General features: G+C 33.6%; 1 protein-coding gene and 4 non-coding genes across 7 annotated transcripts in view; 3 read left to right on the top strand and 2 right to left on the bottom strand.

The window, feature by feature from the left end:
* mtd (TLD domain-containing protein mustard) overlaps positions 1-15,777 on the bottom strand; it is a 315,010-nt gene that overhangs the window by 248,656 nt on the left and 50,577 nt on the right. The gene's annotated exons all lie outside the window — the stretch shown is intronic.
* TRNAR-UCG (transfer RNA arginine (anticodon UCG)) lies at positions 6,891-6,963 on the top strand. The gene has a single exon. It is a non-coding gene; the product is annotated as a tRNA-Arg (tRNA).
* Positions 7,593-7,665, top strand: TRNAR-UCG (transfer RNA arginine (anticodon UCG)). The gene has a single exon. It is a non-coding gene; the product is annotated as a tRNA-Arg (tRNA).
* On the top strand, positions 9,473-9,545 carry TRNAR-UCG (transfer RNA arginine (anticodon UCG)). Its single transcript has one exon. It is a non-coding gene; the product is annotated as a tRNA-Arg (tRNA).
* Positions 11,605-11,677, bottom strand: TRNAR-UCG (transfer RNA arginine (anticodon UCG)). The gene has a single exon. It is a non-coding gene; the product is annotated as a tRNA-Arg (tRNA).

Genomic DNA, 15,777 nt, shown 5'->3' with positions numbered 1-15,777 from the left:
CCACTCTGTCCATGCAAACATTCTTCGCCTCTTCCACGTTCATGCATCTCCTCATACATACCCGCCGATTGTTACGACTCCTAACCTCACCACTTTCAAGTATTTGGCATACCTGATCGTGCCATGTTTTTCTCGGTCTTCCTCTGCTTCTTTTCCCGCTAACATTCGCCTCATAAATTTGTTTTACCGTTCTTTCCTCACTCATTCGTTCTACATGTCCAAATCATCTCAACACACCTTTCTTAATTTTATCGATAATGCTTTTCTCAGCTTTGCATTCCTTCCTTATTTCACTATTCGTACATCTATCATACATCGTTTTGTCGCACATTCTTCTGAGAGATCGCATTTCGACCCAATTAAAATTAAAAACTTCCCAAATTAAAAACTCAATTTATTATATTTGTATGAGTATTTTTTTTTTAGTAGTGTGGTTTCAATCATGGGTGTAATGATGAATGTTCCACGTGTGTAATTGGTTCATAAATACAGAACTTCAAAGAATTTGAGTAGTGTGGTTGTCAATAATGGGTGAATGTTACACGTGTGTAAAGAGATCACTTAAACCAGCCTATTACGGTCGCCAGCCCCGTAAATGCCCAGACTTCCATATTCTTCTTCATCTTTGATGAGATGTCAAAAATAATACTATATAATATATTTGATATAAAACCGGCTTCGAAAACAAATAAAATATCTGTAAATTTTTAATTTGAACAAATTTTATGTATTATTTTACATAATACAGGTCGTAATAAAGTATTCGTACGCTGATTAAATTTTAAATTAGAAGTAGACCTTCAAAACGAATAATTCACGCTTTCAAACTTTTATTATTTAATTTTTAATGTTGATTTTTTTACGGTTTGATGCCCAAAAAAGGAAAGATTAACGAGACAACCTTATATAATAATTAACTACATTTCGAGAGCAAAATACCACCTCACTTAACGAAACCAATCCTAAATAAATTTGCGGAAAATAAAATAACACAATGCCGGTAAAAAAAACGAAACAATTGTGCCGAAATTTCTATTGGGTTCAAAGCGTTTGAACTGAGTTGAATTTGTCCAAAAAGAATTAACAAAGTGCCCATTTATCATTTTCCATTCAGGGCCAAATTTATTTTGGGTCTGGGGAGAATTTCTACGGGATCGTAGGGTAGGAAATCCAATCATGGACAGCTAAAAAGCTGTCAGTAATTGAATCTTACTATTCTTCTAACCCTTATCCGCACCCAATGGTGCATAGGGCACTGCATAGTATAGAAGCAGTGTTATCTTGATCGTTAAATACACAAAGGAAAGGTGATCAGCCTTCTGCTTCAGGTACTAGTCCAGGGGCATATTAAATAAATATTAGACTGAATATTTACTTTGACCCTCTTGGGAATCGAACCCTGGACCTCCAGCATAGTAGCCTAACGTGCCGACCATTACACTACGGAGGCGGACTGAATCTTACTATTATGCCCTAAAATTGACAATCTTACACATTACGAAGTCGGTAAATCACAGAAAAATATTATTACATACGAAATTATTAAGATAAAATACAGGTTTATAATTATTTCATTAGCAAACAGAATTACGACCGAATTTAAATAATGAATAAAAACACTTGTTTTTTTACCACTTGAGTATTATATTGTTTATTGTTATGAATAGTTTTGGAAGCTACAGATGCTTCCATCAACGGGTTTGAATATTAAACTACATAGTAAATACATTTATTTATATTAAAATTATGAGCAGTTGTTAAGAAAATAAAAAGTTGTTTCGCTGCACTGTACCTTTAATATTTTAAATATTTTGTAGAAAAACCGTTATTTTTGTTTACTTTACTTAAGGGTGTACTCTCAAATATAAAATTCAGTACGCGACCGGCTACGCGAGGGCTACACGTCCGCGCACATATTTTTTAGATTTTTTGTAGGATTTTATTTTTATTTTTAATATTTAAAAAAATATTTTAATCGTTTTTTTAACTCCTTACCTTTCAACAACACTTTTTTTAAAACCATATATTTATTTCGAAAGAAAAACTTATTTTTTCAGTTGGAAAACGATGTTATAAGCTAAAAATCAATAACGTTTAATACTTCCTGGTTTAACGTTTATCCTGCCTTAAATTAAAACTGAGAATCAAAATGTGTATGAAAAGTCTTCTAGTACGTATAAAGAATTTAAGAATTCGGTGAATTTGGAAATTTTGCCTATTTAGGAATTGAACTGAGGCGTTTTTTTCAATTTATTTTTGAATAATTAGCATTACTTACATTTCAGGTGTATATATTAATAACAAAAATTACAACGAACGTAAAAAGACTCTTGTTAAAATTATAGAAGAATCACGCTTCGGACTACCCCCTCAGAAACATGGAGCAAAACAATATTATTCTCAATATTATTAATATTTAAAGCATTTACTTTGTGGTTGGTCATTTTTACTTTTTTTTTTTAATGTTAATAATATAAGTATTTAACCACTCATCGTGAGTGGTTATATACTTATATTATTAAAATTTTTGTAAAAAAAAAATAAGTAAAAACAATATTCGTGGTGATATTGTTATATTTGCCAACTGTTTATTTGAATGTCCATAATTGGATCGGTGTCCAACACCGGTACGGGTTCCCCGCTTGGGAAATTCTGTATCCCTCTTACCAGATGACATCTTACTTTTGCGGGGGAGATATTTGAATTTTGATCATTTTCCTTTGAAAGCGGACTACAACCCTTTGGGTGAAGAGTTCGCCCGAGGCGGGGGCTTTTACAGTCCAAGTTTTCAACCCTTCTGAGAAATCGGGATCTATCGGGGATAGGAGAATATTGTAAGGGATGTTTTATGAGGTGTGTGACCTTCTGTTACGAAGGGGATGGAAACACATATAAGAGTACAAAATACTTTTACTAAAAAAAGGTTCATTCCTTGGAAAAGGTTACGCTAAGCCAATATTGATTTATGTTTTATATTTTCATCTAATCAATTGTTGCCTTAGCGAGGTAATTGGTAAAAAGTAATATATTTCAAATAATAATAAAAAATCCGATCACATGTATTTAATTAAACAGTTATTACTACCATCACGCCGTTTTTCCGCAGGGGTAGGCAGAAAGGATGGAACGCCACGCTCTTCTGTCCTGACATACACTCCTCGCCTCCTTCACATCCATACATTTAGTCATACATGCCCCCCGATACGCAGACATTTGTAAAAATAAGGTAGAAATTTAGATATGATCATTATTTCGTTGAAATATTGGTTGGTTGGAAGTGATTGCTTTTTAGCAATAAGCCCGGGTAAAAGAAAGTACAGTGGAACCTCTTAAAACGAGCACCTCTGATAACGGGTAATTCGCGTAACGAACAAAATATGTGAAAAACTAGTAGGCCAAGTTGTGTTATCAGTATTGAAATTAAATTAAATATAAATACATGACATTTTGAGTGTGTCCAAATACTGGTAATAAATTAACTGGTCAAATTATAAGCTAAAATAATGAAAATGATATTTTCTGGCGTTTCTCATGTGTGTGATTATAATCCAGGATTCGGACCTCACATACTAATAAAAGAGTTTCTGCTCAATAAAAAGCTTCTTTTCATCTCACTAATAGATGTCTCTAGTTAAGCTCTAGTGATTCAAGAACAGTGTTTTGAAATCGGTTCATATATATATAGAACATCCAAGAATTTGAGTAATGTGGTTGTCAATAATGGGTAGAATTGGTGTTAAATGTTACACGCGTGTAAAGTGATCAATTAAACCAGCCCCGCAAATGCCCAGACTTCCAGATTCTTCTTCATCTTTGATGAGATGTCAAAAAATAATATGAAATAAAAATGAAAATTTTAGAATAAACTAATTTGGGAGGGACACTCGTTATGAGAGGTTCCACTGTACACTGTATAGAGATATAATCCTCGATTAGAATCAAGGATTTCGTGGCTTAATTCTTTTACAAATAAGGACACAGATTATCTTTACTGCTCGTGATAAATAAAATAATACAGCAAGGAGAAGAAAATAAACAGTTTATCTCATAATACGGTACCTTCGTTCTTGGCGAACTGTACTCAAGTTAATCCTTTTGACCTTTCCATAGTAAGTGGGTCATATACCATTACCGTGAACACTGGGAAAATCGAGTTACATACAAATTTACTTTTTATTCTTTAAACCCTCATCCGCACCCGATGGTGCATAGGGCACTGCATCGTATAAACGCAGTGTTATCTTGATCGTTAACACATGGAAAGGTGATCAGCCCCCCGCTTCAGGTACCAGTCCAGAGTAATTAATATTGAGTAAATATTAGAGTGAAAAAAAAATTACTTGTAAGTGTGTGAATAGTGGTATGGTAGTGAAGTGTAGTATTGTTTGCATGCTGTTATAGTGATTGTTCTGCCGAAGATACGGGTACGTCTAGAAACCGGTAGACAAAATCACAGTGAGTGGTTATACCATATATTTACTAACGTTACTAACATTTTCATTACAATAATATAAAAGTGATGATAAAAAATGCTAAAGTATAATTTAAAATTTATATTTCACTCGGTAAATAACACTATTACTTAAAATCTATTGTGACTTTTATATTTACACTGTTATGATGCGGAATACATAGAAACACGTGTCACAATAGATCTTAACAAATAATGGAAGTTACAAAGCGAAATATGAATTAAAAATAGATAGATATTTCCACAATGTGGCTGCGGAATCGATTAATGGAAAAATAAATACAAATTGATTTAACTTATGTAACAAAACGATAATAATAAATAAATAAAAAAACTGTACAAAAACCGTTGAAAATTATTTTCGTATTCCAATGATGATTTTAGTATGAAAATATACCACTTGTTTAACACTACTTTTGAGTTTTTTTTTTTTAAAGTTAACACGACTTGTTACAAAATTAACAGATATTCTCATCAACAGGTAAAAATACAAAATGATCTACTTATATCGAAGACGATGTATGAATTCTTCATATCTGAAAAGAACATTTTATTTACAAAAATTAAAAATATTTTCATTATTTTAAATTTTAAATTTTATGACTTAAACCGCTTTTGTTAGCTACTACAGATTTGTAACGAAATTTAACCTACAAATCCTGTTAGTAACAGTTTTTCGAGCCGGGATGAGACAACGTTTTTAATATGTACTAATCACCGTCATTTATTTGGCATACTTAGGAAAACGAAGAAAGCTTGAATTAATTGTAGATTATCACAGAGACCTTTAAATCTTGATCTTTGCACACAAAATCTAGATTTATCTCCGAGTAATTGGTATCCATTATCATATTTTGTGTTTAGCAAACGTGCTGGAGGTCTCGGGTTCGATTCTCAGGGGGGGGGGGAGAGTGAAAATAAATATTAGTGATTTTATACTCTAATATTTATTTAATATTACCCTGGACTGGTCCATGAAGCGCGAGAGTGATCAAATTGCCTTTGTTAGTAACGATTAAGAAAACACTGTGTCAATACGATACAGTGCCCTATGCACCATTGGGTGACGATCAAAGTTAGGAAATAATTGGCATCCAGACGTATTATAGATGTCTCACAGAGACGAAAAAATTCATGGCAAGGGAATAAAATACTGGCGACAAAACTAAGACTGGAGATGTAATATCTCTTTCATTTGTATTTTTTAAAAGGTAATAAAGATAACACTTATGAATAAAGACAGTACATATATAATTATTTATGCATGGTCCATGAATTCTTCATGCGAATATGTTATTATTTTTATAAAAACTTTACGCATAAACCAGAAGACAAATTTTCTTCTTCAATACTTGAATAGTAATTTTGGGTGTTTAAGCAGGCAATTTGGCCTACGAGGCATTACCGAATTTATCTTTCAACGAAAGTCGAAATTTGAAAATAAAAGTTGCATCGTTGAGTTCCGTATTCGATTTTTTTATTTAACGAACTTTAAATGTTACGTTTAAATAACTTTAAAAAAAAATTAAATTAAACACTTGAATAATCCCCTGAATTAAGTTTTATTTTTATTTACGACTAATATATTATTAGATTAAAACCAATATTTTTAGCTTTTCCACTTTTTTTATTTGACCAGCGACCGGGTTTCGTCGTTACCGACATCATCAGACTGGTGGTCGTCAGACCACCAGTCAGACTACCAGTCCACCATCACCACCACCAGACCACCAGACCACCATCAGACCACCAGTCTGATGATGTCGGTAACGACGAAACCCGGTCGCTGGTCAAATAAAAAAAAAGTGGAAAAGCTAAAAATATTGGTTTTAATCTAATAATAAATTAAAAATGCAATTCCATCACGAAGTGTCAGTGGATAATATAAATTTACGACTAGTTTCGGAAACGACAATTGTTTTCATCTTCTGGTACAAATTAAAACTTTTTATGTTTTAATTTGTACCAGAAGATGAAAACAACTGTCGTTTTCGAAACTAGTCGTAAATAAAAATACAACTCGATAAAGTGGTATATTCAAGTGTTTAATTTTAATAAAATAATCATGTCATTCCACAAAGTTAATGCCGAATCAATAAATAATTTAAATAACTTCATTAGGTATTTTTGTATTTTTTTAAAATAAAATAAATCTAAATTGAAATGAAAAACTTTTTATGGAAGAGGAAAAAGATATTTGGGCATATACAGGGCTTAATTATAATCTATTGTCGGCTGAGTTTAGCGATCACTCTTTATGCACAAGTGTAATGTTCACCAAAAACTTTGAAAATAATGTCGCTCTTATGAACTTTTTGCTGAATTTCACAAAGACATTTAAATTTACCTGTATTTACTTTAATTTTGATAATTTTCAATCTCATTTAGCTAAATACATGTTTTTCGAGGCCTTGAATAAGACCGTGTGGCCTAATGGATAAGGCGTCGGACTTCGAATCCGAAGATTGCAGGTTCGAGTCCTGTCTCGGTCGAAACCAATATTTTTTAGTGGCAACCGTAAAATGTTTGCACACTTGCGTAAATAATATTCGGCAAATTGTTTACACTTCTGTCACAACATTTTCATTTAAATATGAAAATTTTTCATTTTAAGTGATAAATGCGATATATAGTAACTGTTTTAAAAACACCTAATTTTAAGCATGTCCGCCACCATAGTGTAATGGTCAGCACGCTCAGCTACCGTTCTGGAGGTCCCGGGTTCGATTCCCAGGGGGGGATCAAATAAATATTGGTGATTTTTTCACTCAAATATTTATTCAATATTACCCTGGACTGGTACCTGAAGTGGAGGGCTGATCACCTTTCCTTCATGTGTTAACGATCAAGATAACACTGCGTTTATATGGTGCAGTGCCCTATGCACCATTGGGGTGCGGGTAAGGGTTTGATTTGATTTATTTTTATTTTTAGCGTGTAAGCCCTGACTTCCATATTCTTCTTATTTGTGTTGGATTATTAATATTAATAATTCCTTAGTGGACAAACCCAGATTTGTGAACAATGATTTGGACACATTCAAAATATTGTGAAAAGACCTGTGTGAAAATATTGAGTAATGCACATGAAGTCACATAATTATATGGAGGTTTCAGCACATGACCGTGTGGCCTAATGGATAAGGCGTCGGACTTCGAATCCGAAGATTGCAGGTTCGAGTCCTGTCTCGGTCGAGATCAATATTTTAAAAGTCCCAATGTATTTATTTACTCAGCTGAAATAATAAAATAGTAATAATAATATGACAATGATACATATTTCAATAATTTCAATTCAATTCAATTTTCTATTTTCAATCCAATTTATTCAATAAAAAAATAATATATACATAACAAACAATATTCTAAGCGTATATATTTAAAGTAAGCAAGAAGACTTAAAGGTGTAGAAGAATCCCGCTTCGGAAAACTCCTTCGGACACATGGAACAGATCAATATCCAAAGTGATATTGTTCAACATAGCGGTAGCTCTTCCTACAGGCATAACCATCGGCAGGTTGGTCCTGTGTATAGGAATGTGAAACAATCTATGTCGACGCTGTCTTAGGTAACTATCGGGAACATACAGACCACAATGCTCCGGATAATTTCAGGATTATCGATCATACCGCGCAACAATCGATAAAAATGCGTAAAAATACACATTCCTTCTAGTCTCTAAACTATTATAGCCAAGCATACCCTGGAGAAACTGGGTCGGGTAGAGCCAAGGATAATAGCCGTACTCTCTCATGTAGAGATAATTATACTTATATGACAATGATACATATGTAAAATGTGACGTTGATAATAACTATGTAACTAACTAACTAACCATCATGCCGCTTCCCCGCAGGAGTAGGCAGAGATAATAGAACGCCACACAAATCTGTCTTTGCAAATCTTCGCCTCTTTCACATACTTTCAGTATTCCAAATACTTAAAAGTGGTCGAAACAATCGGTGGGTATGTTTCAGGAACTGCATAAATGTGGAAGAGGCCAATTTTTTTTTAAATATAGAGAGGTATGGCGTTCTTTTCTCACTGCCTACCCCTGCGGAGAAGCGGCGTGATGATTAGTAAGTTGATATAATCACGCTCGAGAAGTATTTAACTAAGACAAATTAATTATATAACGTTTTTTAAGCTTTAAAATGTTAATGACTAACCTAACCTAATGGGTTTTGATTAAATTAGCATATATACTATATTTTACTTTTTTTCGTGATTATACTAATCAAGAAAACCTTAAAGAATTCATAAAATCAATCATTTAATACAACGAAATATAAATGAAATGGATTAAAGTAGTCGAAATGCTAAAATAAATGTTATGGATTGCTTCTTTTTTTAAAAAAAAAACTAACTAACCATCACGCCGCTTCCCCGCAGGGGTAGGCAGAGAAAATCGAACGCCACATCACTCTGTCTTTGCAAACATTTTTTGCCTCTTCTACATTCATGCATCTCCTCATACATACCTGACGATTATTACGACTCCTGACCTGGCCGCTTTCAAGTATTTGACATACCTGATTGTGCCAAGTTTTCCTCGGTCGTCCTCTGCTTCTTTTTCCAACTACATTCGCCTCATAAATTTGTTTAACCGTTCTTTCTTCACTCATACGCTCCACATGTCCAAACCATCTCAACACACCTTTCTTAATTTTATCGATAATGCTTATGTCAGCCTTACATTCTTTCATTATTTCATCATTCGAACATCTATCAAACATCGTTTTGCCACACATTCGTCATTCATAATTTGCAATATGTGATGTAAAACTCAATGCCCTATGCACCACTGGACTCGAATAAGAAAGAAGAAGAAGACAAATCTAAAATTGTCATTGCGTCTTGAGACTTTATTTGCCGATCAAAGCTGAATCGTACAATAACTGAAAATATGAATAAAAATACACGCCTGAAAATATTATATCGATTTTCCCACTGTTACCCCTAGAGCCATTATATCCAGAAAATTTCGGGAGGCTTTCACGGGACCGTGTGGCCTAATGGATAAGGCGTCGGACTTCGAATCCGAAGATTGCAGGTTCGAGTCCTGTCACGGTCGAGAAAATTCTTTTTTTTTCAATGTATACTTTTATTTTTATCAATAATTAACATTGTTTAAAAACGGAAAACAGTTCAAATAACGTTACATTCGCTCAAAACTAATAGAAAATTGTCGAATTTTTGAAAGCGCATGCGTTGGAGGGTGTCGAAATTTCCCGAAGCTTTCGAAATTTTCTGCCAGGTGGCAGTATAGTCGGAAAATTTCCCTTACAAAATGCGATCGCCGTGATTTTCGTTTGCGCATAAAAAAAAGCATTAACAATTCAGGATTTCTTGTTTTAAATTCGCAATAAAAGTCGGTTTTTCGCTGTGAAAATTTACCTCCAGAGTCGCTTCAAATTTGATTTGAAGACGAAAGCTTTCTCGGCAATTTACTTTTAGTATGCCTACGCAAAATGAAAATATAAAAAGGCGACTTGTATGTAAAATGTCGCACGCGTTTGGAATTTCAATCAGTAAAATATTTTATTCGAAAAATAACTTTGACTTTTTGTTATTTATTTTTGTGTTACAATAAACATTTTAATTTATCAATTAGAAATTTTTAATAATAATAATAATAAAACCCTTATCCGCACCCCAATGGTGCATAGTGCACTGAGTCATATAAACGCAGTGTTATCTTGATCGTTTACACACGAAGGAAAGGTGATCAGCCCTCCGCTTCAGGTACCAGTCCGTGGTAATATTGAATAAATATTACAGTGAAAAAATCACTTTTATTTACTTCAGAAATTTTTAGTTATACAATATTTTATTCTTGTTTTGCTGTGCCTCTCCAAAAAAGGAACTAAGCTCTTGTGCTTGGAGACTTTCGCTGAATGTTTATTGATTGTTCTTTATAAAGCATACAATATATATCTTTATACGTTTATTATACAATTATACATGTCATTTTTCTTTGTTTTGTTTTTTTTTTAATAATTTTTTTATTTGTTCAATAGGCATATATTTTTTTATATAGACTTATTATTTTACAAATCATACATTTATCATAAATCTTTATGCTTTTACGCTTTATGTTTGAGTTCACGGGACCCATCAATGGTCGGTTTGAGAAAATTATTATTTTGCAAAAAAAAAAATTTAAGTCAGACATCATGAAATTTATGATATACATATATACGTATGAGTTCTAAAAATGTAAGTAGTGAAGTCAATAGTTGATAGAGTGGTGAATGTTACACGTGTGTTAAGTGATCACTCAACCAGCCTATAACAGGTCATGAGCCTTGTCACCCAGACATTCATATTCTTGTATTATTTTGTGATATCTCATCAAAGATGAAGAAGAATAAGTCTGGGCATTTACGGGGCTGACGATCTTCATAGGCTAGTTTGAGTGATCACTTTACACACATGTAAAATTCACCAATTACCCACACTTCTCAAATTCTTGATAGCTCTATATATATATATATATATATATATATATATATATATATATATATATATATATATATATATATATATATATATATATATATATATATATATATATATATATATATATATATATATATGAACCAATTTAGAAACATTGTTCTTGAATCACTAGAACTTCACTAAAGACATCTATTGGTGAGATGAAAAGAAGCTTTTTTATTGACCAGAAACATAAGTATGTGATGTCCGAATTTTGTGAACAAGTATTTGGACAAACTCAAAATGCTGTAAATTCATTTTCTTCTTCATCTTTGTTATGATGTCAAAATGTGTTTATTTTCAATTAGTTTGGATGTTTGTGAAGTATTTTTCACGTCTTCCTACCCAATACTTACTATCCTACCTGCAGAAAAGCTTGTGAAAGAAGCTTTGAGGGTTATTCTTTTTAAAATCATCAAAATATATTATAAATATATATCATAATACATAAGCTATAATTAAAATGATTGATGATGGAAAAGTGTGTCCATATTTCATTGTTCTTTGTTTATAATTCGAATTCCATGCATACTCGAAATTACACAGGTATACATTTTAAAGTCAATGTTCTTGATATTTGCACAGATGGCACAAAGTCAACACAATGTTAAATATACTTAAAAAATACACTACGACCGAGACAGGACTCGAACCTGCAATCTTCGGATTCGAAGTCCGACGCCTTATCCATTAGGCCACACGGTCTTATGGGTGGCCTTATATAAAATAGGTTCAAATACCAGGAAGACATAGAAAAGGTAATTATATCATGGCTTCAAAATTACTACCAACGAAAATAATTCACAAATAGGTGAAATTTTATTCAGATCTATTTTTTTTCGCTAATTATAAAAATTATTTTGAATTCCATTAAATTATTTAAAAATTTAAACAAGTTAATAATTTAATAACAACATAACTAAACATTGCGCGTGCAGTACCATATGAAACAACAATGCAATCGAAAACATTGAAAATTCTTAATCACAGCAGCTGTCAAAAAGCACGCTGTTCGCCATGTGCAATGTTAAGCATTGAGTGTGTTGCAGTTCTATAGATGGCGCAGCCATTGCGGTCAAAAAGCTGTGTAAATAAAACAGGTGCAATCATATTAAAAAACACCCATGTATTCAGATACAAACGTTGTGTCAAAATTTCAAAGCGCTCGGTTAATTATTTTAGGAGATTTGAGATTATGAACAAATATTTGTTCAGCTCTTACAGTTTATGAATTCAACAGATGGCACTGCCATTGCCCAAATGTTTCAACAAAAATAATAATAAAATAAGTACGCGCGTACTCTAATACAACGTTGTGCAATTTCAAAGAAATTGGTGAAGTATTTTATGAGATTTAAGATTTTGAACAAATAAACATTCATATCTTTATTTACGATATTTAGTCATATACTTTTTTTTTAGAGAAATATTTGTATTTTTATTATTTACACAAATATTTCAATTTCATACTATTTCTGTGAGCCTAAGCGGCTCATTATTAGAAATAGGTATCAAATTGTGGTAGAGTGGGTTCGAACCGAGAAACTCTGACTTAAGAGTCCGCGACACTAACTACGGGACCACACCCGACACTTACAAAATTTAATCATTGTTTTTAAATATACACAACATTTTACTAATGAAGATCAACACATTCCCGCTTTTCATTATAAATAAAATTTAATTTTTAAATTTAACTTAACTTTTTTTCCACTTTTTCAATCATCTGGCACCGCTCCGTGTATTTGAATTTCAGTATACAATAGGCAGTTTCGAGATTTTATTTTCGCCTTTCTTTCTAACTGTTTTGCATAATTTTTCTACGCATAGCATTATGGCGAATTCTCATTGTACATGAACGCTATTTGCACGGTGAATACCTTCCACGCGACATCGTCTAAAAAAAGTATACGAAAATAATAAAATAAAAATATGGTAGATAAGTTTCTTTGTGTTAAAATCAATTCAGGATATCAAAAAAAAATGTATATATTATATTATTTTTTTACATCTCATAAAAGATGAAGAAGAATATGGAAGTCAAGGCATTGACGACCTCATAGGCTGGTTTAAGTGAACAATCACTTAAACTCGGACTTCAAATTTGGTAAAAAAAAGAGCGACGCATAAAATCGTTGATCTGGAATCTCAAAATTCTTAAATCTTAAAGTTCCCTTACACATATTTTTTCAGATATTTTAGCATTGCAGTATTTCGAAATCGCGTATAAAAGGGAGTCCGAGTTACATTTAGTTGGGATCGCTGTATCTGCAAAGAACAGATAAGCTTTTGCACTTAAAGTAGGAGAAACATCTCTTTGTTTTCCTAATTGGATGAAACAAGTTTTTTTAATAAAAAGAAATTATTATTTTTCAACATAAAACTATATCAGACGTCGATTAATGAGTGTTTGATGTCAGACTTCAGTGACCTTTGCGAATCTCATTAATAAGCGACAATGTATCCATATGTGCACTCGTATCGCCGGAAAGAGAGACAAACACGCGATAAGTATATCATAAAATGTCATTTAAATAAAATAAAAATTATAAAATCAGTAAAATTTATGCATTTGACCTCTGCAGATTGGAGACAGCCGGGCAACCATGAAGACATACTTTGTCAGTGTGCTTTGATAAGGCGTAATTAGTTATTCGTGAAAAATAAAAACAAAAATTAAATCAAATATGAAGTACAGTTATGCCTCGTATAACGAACGCTGCCCGCAGCGAACTTTTAGTTCTTCCATTACGCGATTCACACAACGAACCTCGTTTCATATAATGGAATGTATCGTATTTCATCTGGCGAGAGGAGGAAAATGTCGAGGAGCTTATTGATGAACACCAAGAAGAGCTGACAACTGAAGATTAACGTACACTTGAAGTCTGATAAACAAATTGCCAATCTCAACTGCTGCCATCGGGGACATCTTGGTCCAATTGGGAGAGTTTCATTAGTTTACTAACACCCACTATCCAAACTCAGCTGAGGCCTACAGGATCAAAGACCTGTACAATGACACAGTTGCCTGTTGTTGCTAGCAGGTGTTGAAGAAGTAGGAAAATCAAACAACCTTGGAAAGGCTTTTCAAGAAGCCAGCAGCCAACAAGCAAAGGATGGACCAAGATGTAAAATATTATCCACTCTCTTCTGGTTTCAAAATATGGCTAAAATTCACCATTCTTGCGATGCAATCTTATATCGCCCACGTCAAATCACATTTATTTAACAAACTTGACCATGCGATCGCCATGGATCTTCCTCGAAAGACATCTAGAGGAAGAAAAAAAAATCATGGATGCTACAGAAAGGTAACATGATTCGAAGGCTAGACCGAGATGACGTTGTCCATGATAGAAGGACCTCCAACCTAAGATGTGAACTACTTTGAATATATTTTTTAATTTTAATGAAACTTTACAATGCTTGGGTAACTACATAGGATGTTATAGGCGTCTAGCCACACCGTCAAATTGGCACCGCCGAAAAATACGAACATGACGAATTCGCAACGGAGATTCCCGAACGAAATCAACGATCGCGGCGAGCCGAGAAGAAAAGGACGAGGTCACCTACACCGCTTGGTCCAAACGGACGTGTTTATCTAGCTTCACATTTTTACTTCCATAGTTCATAAATTCATTAGATTAAGTATTAATAGTAATTATCAATAGTAATTGTAGTGTACGAGCTTATATAAATAAACGATCTGTAAGTAAGAATTCTTTAAATATCATTTTCTGGTTTCCCGTTTCAATAACACACACGCACGAGGTGACCAAAACGTAGAGAACCTGAACACATTGTAAACCAGGCGATCGCCATGGATCTTCCTCGAAAGACATTTAGAGGAAGACCAAAAAAATCATGGATGCTACAGAAAGATAACATATTTCGAAGGCATGGCCTAGGTGACGTTGTATATGATAAAAGGACCTAAGGACAAGAAATGGCCCTCACAGTCTACAAAGACGAAAAGTTGGAATGGAGATGGAAGAAGAAGAAGATTTTCATTTTGCAAATACCATTTTAAGTTTTTGTCTATAGCTGGTATATTTTGTCTATACTATTAGCTGGGGGTCCCGGGTTCGATTCCCAGGAGTAGGTAGGTAAAAATAAATATTTGTGATTCTAGATTCGAATATTTATTTAATATTATCCTTGACCTGTCCCACAGCACAGGAGTAATAACCTTGCCTTCATACAAGTAACGATCAAGATGACACTACGTCAATACGATGCAATGTCCTATGCACTATTGGGTGCGGATATGAATATGATGAAATATTTTACTATTAATATTTAAAGACCAAAATCGCATGTGAATGAATAGTGCTATGGTGGTGACTTATAGTACTGATTGTCCTGACGAAGAGAGGGGTACGTGTCGAAGCCGGTATACATAAAAATCTCGGTGAGTGGTGGTATACTAATATTAATAACATTTTAGTAAAAAAATAAAAAAGTAAGAAATATTTTATTTTGTTTCCTGTCTAACATATGGAGCAAGGAAGAAAAATAAGAACCGTAATCAATGTGTTAAAAATGCCGCGAAATGAATACAATTTGAAACGTCATCATTCACATCCGGCGTGTCGTCGTCGTCGGGGGGGGAAATTCGTAATTTGTAGCGCAATTAGAAAAAAGCGCGGCAAATCTGACATTTGTAGGGATGGGGCGGCACTATCGACGTCGACACACTCCGCTATCGACGGAGCGGGGCGCTCGACCCTGACCCACCGGCCGCGGTCGCGCCCCCCCGCCCTACCACGGGGCTCCCTAGTGGGGGGGGGGGGGGGCGG

The sequence above is a fragment of the Brachycentrus maculatus genome, unplaced genomic scaffold (assembly GCF_059751285.1).
Source record: "Brachycentrus maculatus isolate JH-2025_06_01 unplaced genomic scaffold, ASM5975128v1 h1tg000196l, whole genome shotgun sequence".
Taxonomy (NCBI): Eukaryota; Metazoa; Arthropoda; class Insecta; order Trichoptera; family Brachycentridae; genus Brachycentrus; species Brachycentrus maculatus.
Note: the sequence above shows the minus strand (reverse complement) of the source record. Positions and strands in the feature narration are given on the sequence as shown.